The 13,562-nt window shown below is 51.7% G+C and overlaps 2 long non-coding RNA genes across 4 annotated transcripts; one reads left to right on the top strand and one right to left on the bottom strand.

The window, feature by feature from the left end:
* Positions 1–294: 294 nt before the first annotated feature.
* Positions 295–3,711, bottom strand: LOC123861927 (uncharacterized). The gene is made up of 2 exons (XR_006795158.3): positions 3,170–3,711; positions 295–1,911 (listed from the first exon to the last, which is right to left on the bottom strand). It is a non-coding gene; the product is annotated as an uncharacterized LOC123861927 (long non-coding RNA).
* A 160-nt stretch (positions 3,712–3,871) lies between these two features.
* On the top strand, positions 3,872–13,137 carry LOC123861928 (uncharacterized). Of its 3 annotated transcripts, none has more exons than XR_010405333.1 (3): positions 3,872–4,285; positions 5,039–5,378; positions 8,849–13,137. It is a non-coding gene; the product is annotated as an uncharacterized LOC123861928 (long non-coding RNA). The 3 variants fall into 3 exon arrangements; XR_010405331.1 differs by lacking the exon at positions 8,849–13,137 and adding an exon at positions 5,497–7,434; XR_010405332.1 differs by lacking the exon at positions 8,849–13,137 and adding an exon at positions 5,497–7,434 and having other exon boundaries at positions 3,873–4,285; positions 5,061–5,378.
* Positions 13,138–13,562: the final 425 nt, after the last annotated feature.

Genomic DNA, 13,562 nt, shown 5'->3' on the forward strand with positions numbered 1-13,562 from the left:
TGTTCAAATCGAGAATAATTTGAACATGAAATGTTCTCACATAACAATTATCCAAGCTATATGTTTGGATGAAACAAGGAAGTTCCAAAACATTGTGCACAGAATCAGATTATGTGCATACACATATATACACATATATAATATCTTAAAATGTAATATATACCAAATATCGTAGACTATATAATGTTAGTATGTAAAGAAACCAGATGAGTATTCCAAGGACTTCTGTCTTTCTGGAGTCTTCTGGAATATTTGCACTGATTTTACAAACATACATTACTTTTTTAAAAAATCGTGTCTAATGCCTCAGTGCAGCATCCACAAACAGCCAGGTCCAGATTACCATTAGGCTGTGATGCTGACTTGTAATCACCCTTCTCACCACCGGGGGACAGGAGGCCGGCCACCAGCGATCTCACCGCCACCCCACCCCCCAGCATATGGAATGCCTGCTTTGAGCCTCCACCTGCTCAGCTATTTTTACATAATCCCCTGTCTGATTGTTCTGTAAACTGAAGCTCTGTGCTCCTTGACATGCACTCCCAGCATCACATATTCTAAAGAACTTTTAATGAAATTAAACTCTGTGGGATGAGAACAACAAACACTAACTAGTTGGTTACATTCCTCCAGCCTGCCAGTCATGGGCTCTTCAAAGCTGGGAGAGGGGAAACATGGAAACAGCACTTCGGGAGCACTGACAAACATGCTGGGCTGTCCCTCTGCACACAGGCTGGTGTTGTTAATCAATCCCCATTTTTCAGATGAGAACATTAGGTTCTGAGAGATGACGTGATTCACCCAAACTCACTAGTCAAAGGTAGAGTCAGGATCCAAATGCAGGCCAGTGGGATCCTAAGATCTTGCTTTGCCCTCTATAAAGCCCTCACTGGTCCCCAGATTTACGGATGAAGCAACTAAAACCCAGTGTGTGTTGGTGGCAGTGAGAACTTAGGTGTCCTGGAATGCAGAGCATGCCCTTCCTAATGCTCCCTCTGCCTTCAAGTCTGGTGTGTACCCAGTCATGACCAGTGCAGAGACATGAAGGTCTGACATCTCTCTCTGACTTGCCATATTGTTCAAAAAAGAACAACAGTTAAAGAAAGTTCGCTTCCAAAGCTCTGCGCCCTCGCCCCACAACACCAGCCAGCCACCCAGTTCAACTCCCATGAAACAAACCATGTCACCAACTTGTGTATCTTTCCAGAAATTATTTTATATGTATAGAAGTCAATGCATATTTTTTTCAGAGTTACAGCATCCTGTGGGATCCCCTAAGACCCAAAGACAGTGTCACCTAGCATTAATAGTACTGGTATCCCTGAATTAGGCAGAACCTGAGGCCTAGGGAGCTGGGTGAACTGCCCAAGGTCACACAGCAGTACAATTGAGGGTCTGAATCTAGGGATGGCTCTCTGACCTGGGCAGGCCTCTGGGTCCTGCTCTGCCCTTGAAACCCTGCTCTTCCATGTCCCCTTTGCTCTCTCTGCCTCACTCTCTCCCGTCTCCCTTCCTTCACGTTATCTTTCTCTCTCCCCGCTACAATCACGTATAAATTCTCACCTACCTGGAGTGGTGACTTTGAGTCAGAGGTGGAGTACAACTTAAAGATGGAGTACAACTCCCACACCTTACAAATGGACAAACTGAGGCCCAGAAAGTTTCCCCAAAGGGTTCAGATTTCTACTCCAGCTTTTGCTGTTTCCTTTCCTGCCTGCCCAACTCCCTCCTGCCCCCACATGCCTCACAGGAACAGCCATCCGGCTCTGGCTGCAGTCGGAGGGATCTTCCAAAAACACTCACCTTGATGAGGGGGGCAGAAGGCTAGCTGAGTACAGGCAGAAGCTGATACCCCACAACCCACCCCCATCTCTGTGACATTGTGACATTGCTCAGGCTCTCCTGGCTGCCCTAAAGGAAAAAAAAAAAAAAAACAAATAGTTAATTTACAGAGATCACAATCCTGCAAGACAGGAGTCTCCCTCAGTTTACAAAAGCCTTAGCAATTTACAAGAACAAAGCATTTTTTTCAATTGTCTAGCTTCCAGAAGGGAATGTAGATACAATTAAATGTCCTTATAATCTACAGCCCATTGACAGATACTTGAAGCAAGCAGAGTGTAATGTTCCTCCAGGAAGCTCCAACTATCTTACTGTTAATACCTTCCTAGAAGGAAAGGCAACCTTAACTTGACAATGGCAAGGCCTCCGGTAGCCTGTGAGTCTTCTTTTACAAAAATCCTTTTGAAGCCTCCGTGTTCCATGCCTCCCCCAACCCCCAAGTATATAATCAGCCACTCCTCAAGACCCCACGGCAGCAGCTTTCTGCCCACGGGCCCTGCCCCCGTGCTTTAATAAACCACCATTTTGCACCAAAGTCATCTCAAGAATTCTTTCTTGGGCGCCTGGGTGGCTCAGATGGTTAAGCATCTGCCTTCGGCTCGGGTCATGATCCCAGGGTCCTGGGATCGAGTCCCGCATCGGGCTCTCTGCTCCTTGGGAGCCTGCTTCTCCCTCTGCCTCTCTCTGTCTCTCATGAATAAATAAATAAAAATCTTTAAAAAAAAAAAAAAAAGGAATTCTTTCTTGGTCGTTGGCTCCGGACTCCAACCCCACCGAACCGCACCTGTATTCTAAAACCCCATCAACCTGATCAGTCTGCACTCTGCCTAACAAGGCTCCAAGGATCAGGACGCTGGTTTCGCTACCCTCTCAACTCTCCTCCAACGACAAGCCGAGTCTTACCCACGATGAGCCTTCTGACCCTAGTCCCTGCTCTCGCCCTGACTCGATTATCAGCTATTTATCCCTCGGTCTCAGATCTTTCTGGTGCCCAGTCAGGCACTCACAGCATCTCCCTCATCTCCAGCTTCACCGCCTCCCCGAACAGACCGTGAGCTCCACAGTAACCGTGGGCCCGCCTCATTCCCCACCGTGGCTCCCGCGGCTGGTGCTGTGCCCCACGCCTGCCCCAGCCGGTTCACCGGCTCGGCGAAAAATGAGAGGACAGACGTTCCGGCAGAGGAAAGAACGCGACCCGAGCGGCGAGGAGGGCCGTCAAAATTGTGTGCGGGTGATAGCAAGCATTCCGGTGGGACCAGCCTGGGGCGCTTGCAGAGGCTTATTGGGAGAACTAAGGGTGGGCTATGCTCCCCCATCTCATAAGCACCTTCCAGCGTCGGTGGCAGACGCAGCTGGTGCTGCGGGGAGCCTTCCTCCGAGGGTTCTCAGCATCGGGGTCTGATGAAAGGCACCCCACCCCCAATCAAAGGGGCACCAACACAGCCTACCCCGCGTGTAACCGGGAAGCGGGTCACGGCGCCCAGGAGCCCCGGCCAAGGACCCTGGCTTAAGCGTCCCTAGTCCAGCTGGAACGATAAAAGCCACGAGCGCTCGGAGCACAAGCCAGGCCACGACGAACGTGGGGAGGAGCAGGGCGTCACAGGGGGCCGCCGAGACGAGGAGTCGGAGGCAGGGACGGGAGGACGGTGCGCGGCCCCTGGCCCCCGGCTCCACGTTAAGACATCCGTCCCATTCTCCAGACGCGGGACAAAGCGCGGAGGCGAGCAAGGGTCCAGGGCGGTAAGTGGTCTAATGTCAAGGCCTGCTCGGAAAAGGGCCGCAAGCGGCACGCGTGGGCCACCCGGAAACGCTACAGCCCCGCTCCGGCCCGCGGAACCGTGGGCGTCGCAGGCCGCCGCCGGACGCCAGGTCTCGCGGGCGGGCGAGCGAGATTCACGCGGGGGACCTGTGGGCGGGGAGCGGCGGGCAAGGCTTCCCCGCCTCCGCGCGAAGTCCCGCCCCCTGGCTGGGATGGGCCTATCCCGGGGCCTCCCCGTTCCGGCCGCAGGGGTTGGTCCCTAAGGTCACGTGACAGGCCGGTGGGGCACGTGATCGCCCCGCCTCTCGGACACATGACGGCGTGGGGGGCGTTCTTGGTTTGTCTGTGGCGGGAGCGGGCCGGGGACGTCGAGCTGGCGCCGGAATCGGGGACGGCGGAGCTAGGGGGCTTCGCGCCGGAGCCGGCCGCTGCACCGGGCCTAGATCGGCCGGTCGGTCACTCGCTAACTGAAGAGCCCGCCTACTGGGCCTGCGTGGGGCAGCGTGGACGTGCGCCGCCAAGTGAGCCAGGGCGGTGGCCCGAACCTGGAGCCGCCGGTCCCGGAGGGCTGCCCGCGCGCCAGGGTGTGCAGCGGAGCAGAGCCGCTGTCTGTGGCCCGCTTCAGCCTAGGGCTGTGTGGCGGACCGCTTGGCTTTGCTTCCCGTACCGTGAAGACACATCCGGGTGAGTCTGGAGATGGGACGGGCTCTATTCAACAATTCTGACCCGGGCAGCATCCCAGCCAGCGAGTAGGAGGAGCGCTGAGGGGGCGGTAGGAAATGGAAGGCTTCTGTCGACTGAAGCGGGCCAAAGAAGGCAGTTCTAGCGAGGAGTGGACTGTTTCAGGCAAGGGCACCTTCCTCCGGGGAAAGACCGGGACCTGTGCGGCAGATTACTTCGCTCACGCCGGCCAGGTAGTTCCAGACTGGTTAAACCAGGTCACATTCCTGGAGCCCGAGGCGGGCTCGATCCCGGGACGCTGGGATCATGACCCGAGCCGAAGGCGGACGCTTAACCGACTGAGCCACCCAGGCGCCCTTAATTTTACTTTTTTTTAAGATTTTGTGTATTTATTTGACAGACAGAGACACAGTGAGAGCAGGATCACAAGCAGGGGGAGAGGGAGGGGGAGAAGCAGGCTTCCCGCGGAGCAGGGAGCCCGATGCGGGGCTCGATCCCAGGACCCTGGGATCATGACCTGAGCCGAAGGCAGTCGCTTAACGGACTTAGCCACCCAGGCGCCCTGGAATATATTGGTTTTTAAAAAAAAAGATTTAACATATAGTCGATCTTTGTGAATATTCAGAAGCCCAGTTACAAAGGAGTAGTCTGTTTTTAGGGTAGAGAGTCTGATATAAAGTAACTAAAGCTAGCTCAATAATTACATTTTTAGGTCTTCTCTAATCTTATTTAATTTTTTTGTGTTTTTTTTTTAAGATTTTATTTATTTATTTGACAGAGAGACAGCAAGAGAGAGAACACAAGCAGCGGAAGTGGGAGAGAGAGAAGCAGGCTTCCCGCGGAGCAGGGATCCTGATGCGAGGCTCGATCCCAGGACCCTGGGACCATGACCTGAGCCGAAGGCAGACGCTTAACCGACTGAGCCACCCAGGCGCCCCTTAACGTTACTACGTCTTTACAGCAGCAGTGAGTGGTCAGCAGTGCTCTTGAGGCCCATAGACGGGGAGAGACTTTACTGAGGCGTCGCAGCCTGGAAGTGGAGGAGCCAGGGTTGAACCCAGGCATCGGCCTAACCAGCCTGTAGACCGTCAACCAGGTAGCTTTTGCACCCTGAGAAGCGCGGGTGGGTGAGCCAAGAGGAGCACCCCCCTCCGTGCCATTCGGAGTCACCCAAACCCTGTGACACTCCCTTTCCCCACTGCTTTTTGCTCAAGGTACTGGTGACCCCGGAGGATGGAGCCCGCTGCTTCCCAGTCTCCCTTCCTGATTGGGGCAGAACTGTCTGGTGTCTTGAGCCCATTATACGAGGGACAGGAGGGTCTCTGGCAGAGCCGGGAAAAGAGGAGAAGCAGTGGGAGTGAGGAGCCTAGAAGCCCGAACTCGAAGGAGGGGGGGAAATATGCAAGACCCCAGGAGAATCACCTGCAGCTTAATTCATGCAATTCAGCAAGTACCTATCAAAACACCTGCTGCTCCCAGGCACTTCTCTAGGTGCTAGGGATCTAGCATGAAGCAAAAGAGGTAGAGGGCCCTGGGTGGCTGAGCCATTAAGCGTCTGCCTTCGGTTCAGGTCATGATCCCAGGGTTCTGTGATCGAGCCCCGCATCGGGCTCCCTGCTCCGCGGGAAGCCTGCTTCTCCCTCCCCCACACCCCCTGCTTGTGTTCCCTCTCTCACTGTGTCTGTCTCTGTCAAATAAATAAATAAAATCTTTTAAAAAGGGGGGGGGGGTAGAAATCCTTGCCCTTCCAGAACTTACCTTTTAGTGCCGGAAAGAGACCAATAAACAAGATAACATTCATACTGTATTAGAAGTGATGAGATCTACTGGGGAAAAAAACAAAACCGAGGAAGCGTCTAGGAGGTGAGAACAGATTTATATAAGGGGCAGGGAAGGCCCTACTGAGAAGGGAACTTTGAAAAAAGTCAGGGAAGAGCATCCTGGCAGAGGGCACAGCACGTGCAAGGGACCTGAGGTGGGTGGGATCCTCAGTGGAGTGAGTGAGTGTGGGTTTGAGGATAGGTGATAGTCAAAGAGATAACAGATGGCCACAAAAAGGACTTGGAGGGCGCCTGGGTGGCTCAGATGGTTAAGCGTCTGCCTTCGGCTCAGGTCGTGATCTCAGGGTCCTGGGATCGAGTCCCGCATCGGGCTCCCTGCTCCTTGGGAGCCTGTTTCTCCCTCTGCCTTTCTCCCTCGCTCTGTCTCTCATGAATAAAAAAAAAAAAAATCTTTAAAAAAAAATTTTTTTTTTAAAAACAAAAAGGACTTGGAATTGTAACCTAGTGAGATAAGGCTATTGTGGGGTTTTAAGACAGCCCCCACCCGCCACAGGAGCTGCTTGGCTGTTCTTACCAAGCTGGATACTAGCGCGCCCGCCGCACCCCACCCAGAGGTCAGAAGGCAGTATGCGCTCGGTTCCCAACCACACGGGCATCTCTGTCTGCCCAGGACAGGGCAGCAGCCCTCTTCCCCTTGATTCTCCCATGCCTGATCCCCACTCTAGGCTGTGGAGTCTTCATGGGAAAAGCCTGGCCGAGTGGTCCCATCTTCCTCTGTATGGTTTATGGCCCAGGTCTCTGAGCTCTGAGGCTGCCACGTAGGGTGGCCAGTGGGGGTGAAATCTGTGGTGTGCCCTAACAGTGCCCAGACCTGTGCTCTCAGAGGCTCCCTGGTGACGGTTCAGGCCAGAGGTTGCAGGAGGCCTATGCTGCACCTCCAGAAGGGACTCGGGCCTTGTCCTGGGGGCCCCACCTGTCACTCATGTCCCCAGCCCTGAAATGGGACTGTATTTCCATCATCAACCCCGGTATCTGGAAAATCTGGCACTCCAGGTCTCAAAAGGCTTGTGGTCTGGGAGCATGATTAGGGTGCTGGAGCCACAGGCCTGGAGATGGCGATTTTCACAGCACAGGGAGGGGCTTGCAGCTGGACTGACTGAGCACGGCCACCTCACCGCCTTTCCCCCAGTCCCAAAGTCGCCCGCCAGCCCCATCAGGACATCTGGTCCTCAAGAAGCGGGGCTCACTGGCAGGGCGGTCATCACAACATCCCTTGCCTCACTATCTTTGTTTTTGTTTTTTAAGATTTTATTTATTTGACAGAGAGACAGAGAGAGGGAACACAAGCAGGGGGAGTGGGAGAGGGAGAAGCAGGCTTCAGATCATGACCTGAGCCGAAGGCAGACGCTTAACGACTGAGCCATCCAGGCACTCCGTCACTTTCTGTTTTAATAGACTTTTTTTTTTTTTTTTTTTTGAAACAATGTTAGATTTACAGAAAAATTGAGAGTATGGAGTGCTCATAGGCCCCCTCTCACACAGATACACACACACACACACACACACACAGTTTGCCTTACTAGTAACACATTAGTCTGGTACATTTGCTACAACTGGGGAAACAATATTGATACATTCTTTATTTTATTTTTTTAAGTTTTAAATTTTTTTAAAGATTTTTTTATTTATTCATTAGAGGGAGAGAGAGCACAAGCAGGGCAGGGACAGTGAGAGAGGGAGAAGCAGGCTCCCTGCCAAGCAAAGAGCCCAACGTGGGGCTCAATCCCAGGACCCTGGGATCACAACCTGAGCTGAAGGCAGCACTTAACCAACTGACCACCCAGGTGCCCCTTGATACATTTTTTTTTAGGATTTTATTTATTTATTTGACAGAGATAGCGAGAGCAGGAACACAAGCAGGGGAAGTGGGAGAGGGAGAAGCAGGCCTCTCGATGAACAGGGAGCCTGATGTGGGGCTCGATCCCAGGACCCTGGGAACATGACCTGAGCTGAAGGCAGAGGCTCAACAACTGAGCCACCCAGGTGCCCCGATACATTTTTTTAAAGATTTATTTATTTAGAGAACCCCAAGCAGACTCCCCACTGAGCACAGAGCCCGACACAGGGCTCGATCTCACAACCCTGAGAACACGACCTGAGCTGAAATCAAGAGTCAGAATCAACTGACTGAGCCACCCAGACGCCCCTTGATGCATTATTATTGACTAGAGTCCATAGTTCAGATTTTCTTACTTTTTCCTTGTTTTTCCTGGGCCAGGATCCCATCACGTGTAGTTGTCCACCTCACTTTTTTCGGAAGGCACCATATTGAGAGAGGAGGTTAAGGCAGCACATAACTGCTTACCTTTTCCTTGGCTTTAAGTCTGAGTAAACGCTGGGGATGGGGCTGCTGCTTGGGGCTGCATTTTGGCGTTCTGCTTGACAGGTGACAGCTGAGTGGGGCGCAGGGTCCTTGCATGAGGCAGGACACTGAGGGGGGAGCCTCACCCTCCAGAGTGTCCCTTGTCAGAACCGCCCCTCGGGTTGGGGGTGGCGGGGAGTTACGGTTTAATGGGTAGCGAATTTCTCTTTGGGATGATGAAGACATCCTGACATGGGTGGTGATGGTGGCTGCAGATTTACAAATGTCCTTAATGCCCCTAATTGCACACTTCAACATGGCTAAAATGGTGAGTTTTATGTATTTTTCACCACGCGTTTTTTTTTTAAAGCAAAGAAATTAAGATGCAATTTTTTAAAGATTTTTTATTTATTTATTTGACAGAGCACAAGTAGGCAGAGCTGCAGGCAGAGGGAGAGGAAGAAGCAGGCTCCCCGCTGAGCAGAGGGCCCGATGCGGGACTCGATCCCAAGAGCCTGGGACCATGACTGGAGCCAAAGGCAGATGCTTAACCAACTGAGCCACCCAGGCGCCCCTTAAGATGCAATTTAAACAAGATTTCTGGTGCTCCCTTTGGCAGCACGTATACTAAACAAGACTTCTGCTCTTTGCTCTTCAACAAAGGAAACCCGTCTATTTCAAAACAAAATGGAACTGCCCCTTGGAGCTCTTACGTTCTCCTAGTAAGTTTCCTCCACAGACCTGGGATCAGCACCGTCACCATTACTATTACTACTACTAATACCATTAGTAGGGCTGCCTGTGATTGATCACTCACTGTGCTGGTAGCTTTACCACTTGATCTCATTTACTCCTCACACAGCCCCAGGGGCAGGTATGCTCATTAGCCTCCTTTAAAGAAGGGGAACTTAGCACAGAGAGGTTAAGGGACTCACCCAAGGTCACACAGCCGGTGGTGACAGTGCCAGGATCCTATCAGAGCCAGGCCTTGCTCACCCCTCAGTGCAGGGCCAGCAAAGCAGCCCGAGCTCCTCCAAAACCGTCTTCATCACAGAGATGTGTCTTTTGACAAGCCAGGAGCTGAGGCTGCCGTATGGATGCAGAAAACTCCTTCTGGTCAAAATGAGGATGAACAAGAGGAGGGGCTAGTTGCCTTCTTAAGAAAAAAACAAAAACAACAAACCCCCATGCAGTAATGGCCATGTTTATTAAACACGTGGCTCTGTGTTCTAGGATAGTGTTCTCCAAGTATCACCATAGATCTCTAGCCCCCCAGGAGCTGAGCTTTGATGTTCCCCCCTAAAAGAGCCCCAAAGCCAAGTAACTTGGGAAATGTTGCACCTTCCCCTTCCTCCAAAGATTCGAAGGACTTTATAGAGGCTCTGAAAAGTCCTGTCATGAAGAAACTGGTTAAGCTTTGTCTGACCCAGTGATTCCTGAACTTATTTGACCCCAGCCGCCCATTTTTAATACAAGACCCATTGACAGGGACACCTGGTGGCTCAGTCGCTAGAGCATGTGACTCTTGATCCTACGGTCGTGAGTTCAAGCCCCACGTTGGGCATGGGGCCTACTTTAAAAAGCAAACAAAAACAAAACAAAAAACCACTGACAGCCCCAGGCTGTGCACAGCTATCTGTACCAGGCTGGACAGCATGCTTCTAAGCACGGGGTCTGGCTTTTTCTTGTCTTCACTGTAGGTGAGGAATGGAAGTGCGGGAGGTTCGATGTTACCTGCGGGGTCCTCTACTCGCTCAACTTAGAAAATAAATACGAGGGGCGCCTGACTGGCTCAGTCAGTAAAGCATGCGACTCTTGATCTCAGTTTCATGAGTCCAAGCCTCACATTGAGTGTAGAGTTTACTTAAAAATTAAATCTTAAAAAATAAACACTAGAGTGTTCAATATAGAGAAACACCAACTGATATCAAACTTAAAAAGGGTGGGTAACTCGGTTAAGCATCTGCCTTCAGCTTGGGTCATGATACCGGGGTCCTGGGATCGAGCCCCACGTCGGGCTCCCTGCTCAGCGGGGAGCCTGCTTCTCCCTCTCTTGCTCCCCCTGCTTGTGAGCTGTCTCTCTCTCTGTGTGTCAAATAAATAAAATCTTTAAAAAAAACAAAAACAAAACTTTAAAGTGGCTGGCAGTGCCAGGAGATCGTGATAAAGAAAATTATAACATTTTCTGATAAACCATTTTATTTTATGTCCTATCCCTTTGAGGCTGAAGAAGGGCTTTGTCTTGTCAATAAAAATGTAGACGTGTTCCCCTACCCCCATGGTGAAAGTGACCATTGCACTGAAGGCAAACAAAGTCTTAACCTAACAGGATGCTGTGTCCTGTGCTTTGCACCTCACCCAACCCAGGGCATTCTGCTGGAAATTTTGGGTTGTCTCTGTAAAATGTTTACATTATAGGGTTCTTTTTCTTCCAAGTAAACACTTGTATGCGTAACCTGAGCAGGTTTTTGGATGGACGCGTGGTTGCTTTAGGCCAGCAATAGGCTTCCCTCAGCAAGAAGGAAGGAAATTCAGCCTCTGCCCATCCCGCAGTCCTGGAATGAAAGATCTTATGGAACTTTTTAAAAAGATTTTATTTATTTGAGAGAGAGAGAGGGAGAGAGAGCAGAGAGCCTAATGCAGGGCTCAATCCCAGGACTGTGGGATCATGACCGAAGCCGAAGGCAGACACTCAATCTACTGAGCTACCCAGATGCCCCAGATCTTATGGAATTAAATGAAATTGAATAAATATCTACCAGAGCCTATTCAGTTTCTGGCCCAGCACTGCCCTGCCTGGCAGGGAGGGAAAGTTGGCTAGGGCAGCAGGTAGATGCAGAACCCTGGGCAGGTGGGGGTGTGGGGTTGGAGAGGACCAGGACCTGGAACCCTCGCCTTTGGGGAGCATCACGGGCTGGGACCTGCAATTACACCGACTAGCCACTAGGGGTCAGACCGCCTCTGGCTTGTACTCCGTCCCAGCAGCCTGACAGCATCCCCTGTTTCTCAGGGATCTCTGAGCACCCTCTGAGATCACGGTTTGCACCATGGTGCACAGGGGACTGAAAAAATGATAGAACAGGACCCAGCCCACGCCCTCCTGGTGGGTAAAAGTCTCTAGGCACGGGCAGTATCTGAGTTTGAATCCCCGTTCCGCCTCTTGTTACCAATGAGACCTGAAGCAATTACTTCTGCTCTGAACTTGCTACCTCCACATCCTCAAACTGCAGTGGTAATAACCTGCCTCACTAGTGCTGTGAACGTAGCCGTTCGGACAGGCCACTCCTCACAGTGGTGCCACCGCCCAGTCTTCCCAGGCCTGAGTCTCCGGCCACGGACTCGGGGGTGCGGGCAAGCCCACTGACTCCATTTTCTGTAACAGCCTCATTTCTGACCCAAGACCTCATTCCCCGATTCCATGGGCACCAGTTTTGGAGTTCTGCCCCCTTCCTAAGTCAGGACTACTGCAGGGATAGGGCCCTGTGGGGGAGCCTGCTGCCCTGGGTTATCTGTCCACACTGATCATGGCAGCCCCCCTGGTCCCAGCCCTCCAGCCCCCCTGTGGGCCCCTTTGCCCAGCCTGCCTGGGGTCCTGTCACCTGGGTGCCATACCTCTCTTGCTTTGCTCTCTGGGGACTGGAGGCAGCAGGCCCAGAACCCCCTCACCTGCCTCTCCTCGCCCCAGACCAGGGGAGTCTCCCTGCGGTCCAAGATGCTTTGTCGACCCTGCTTCTCCAGGACACCTTGCCCACAAGGGAGCCATTACTTCAGCCATCCCTCCTCCCTTCCCCTTTGTTCTCCTAAGGGCTTGGGCTTTTGGGAAAAAACAAAGTCCAAAAGACCCATAGGCAACTTCCGCTTCAGTCCTGGAGAAACGGGCCCCGCGACCAGCTGCTCCTTGAATGCAGAGAAGGAAAGGCAAGATGGGGTGGGGAAGCAGATTTCAATATAGGCAGTCCCTGCTCTGCACGGTTTCAATATGCACATATTTTTGTTACCACGGTATAGTAAAATAACAGCAGTCCCCCAGCCGCACAGTTCCAGTACCTGTCACCCTGTGTATTAACTGAGTAATTGCACCAGGTACAGACTGTGGTGAGCTCTCCAGCCTGCAAATCACTACCTACATCACAGTCGTGTGTCATCATCAGTGACCATCTGGCGCTTCTTTCAAAGTCCGTGGGTCACCAGTCACCGCGCACGTTACTCAGTTCCCGCGCAGCCGGCAGTCGGTAGCTGCGCCGCCTTCCGTGATGAATACACTTGCCATTTTGCAAAAGTGCATCTGTGAAGCCGGGACTTGGCCAGCAAAGATGAGAGCGGCGAGGAGCAGGAAGTGTTAACCCTGGAGGTCACGCATGGATGCACCAGCAGTGGGGTCCCAGAGGAAAGCGCTGCAGAGGGGCAGGGACGCCAGCAGCTGGAGGAGCCTGGCGAGGCCGAATCTGGAAGGACCATGTCCCGAGGCTGAAATCTACCACCTTAACCACTTCCAAGTGGCTGGTTCTGTGGCATCGTGTACATTCACACTGTCGAACAAACAGGGACTGCTCCACAAACTTGTGCATCCACGTTGTGCAGACTCACGCTCATCTCCTCTGGGTCGTTCCAATTTTAGCATCTGTGCTGCTTTCGAACAAAGAAATAAGCACTATCACTCTCAATGTTTCTGATATTTTAAGATAGAGTGTTCTACATAAATATTCATTTTACTATTTTTTAAAAAGATTTTATTTATTTATTTGAGAGAGAGCATGAGCCAGGGAAGGGGCAGAGGGAGAGGGAGAAGCAGACTCCCCACTGAGCGGGGAGCCCAACGCGGGCCTCAATCCCAGGACCCTGGGATCATGACCTGAGCTGAAGGCAGCCGCTTAACCAACTGAGCCACCCAGGTGCCCTAGTTTTACTATTTTTATTTGCCTATGTATTTATAACCAATAAGAAAGTTTTTAACATTTGGGAGATCATAGGACAATCACAGTTGTCTGACGGGTTTTTTTTTCTCTCCACGTGTCCATTTAAAAACTATTTTTATTGAGATAAAATTCACATAACATAAAATTCACCACTTTAACCATTTTAAAATGTATGATTCCGTGGTTTCTAGTGTATTCACAATGTCCTGCAACTATCAAGA

Source organism: Mirounga angustirostris, unplaced genomic scaffold, assembly GCF_029215605.1.
Source record: "Mirounga angustirostris isolate CCGP_5_RB_7025 unplaced genomic scaffold, mMirAng1.0.hap1 SCAF_9, whole genome shotgun sequence".
Taxonomy (NCBI): Eukaryota; Metazoa; Chordata; class Mammalia; order Carnivora; family Phocidae; genus Mirounga; species Mirounga angustirostris.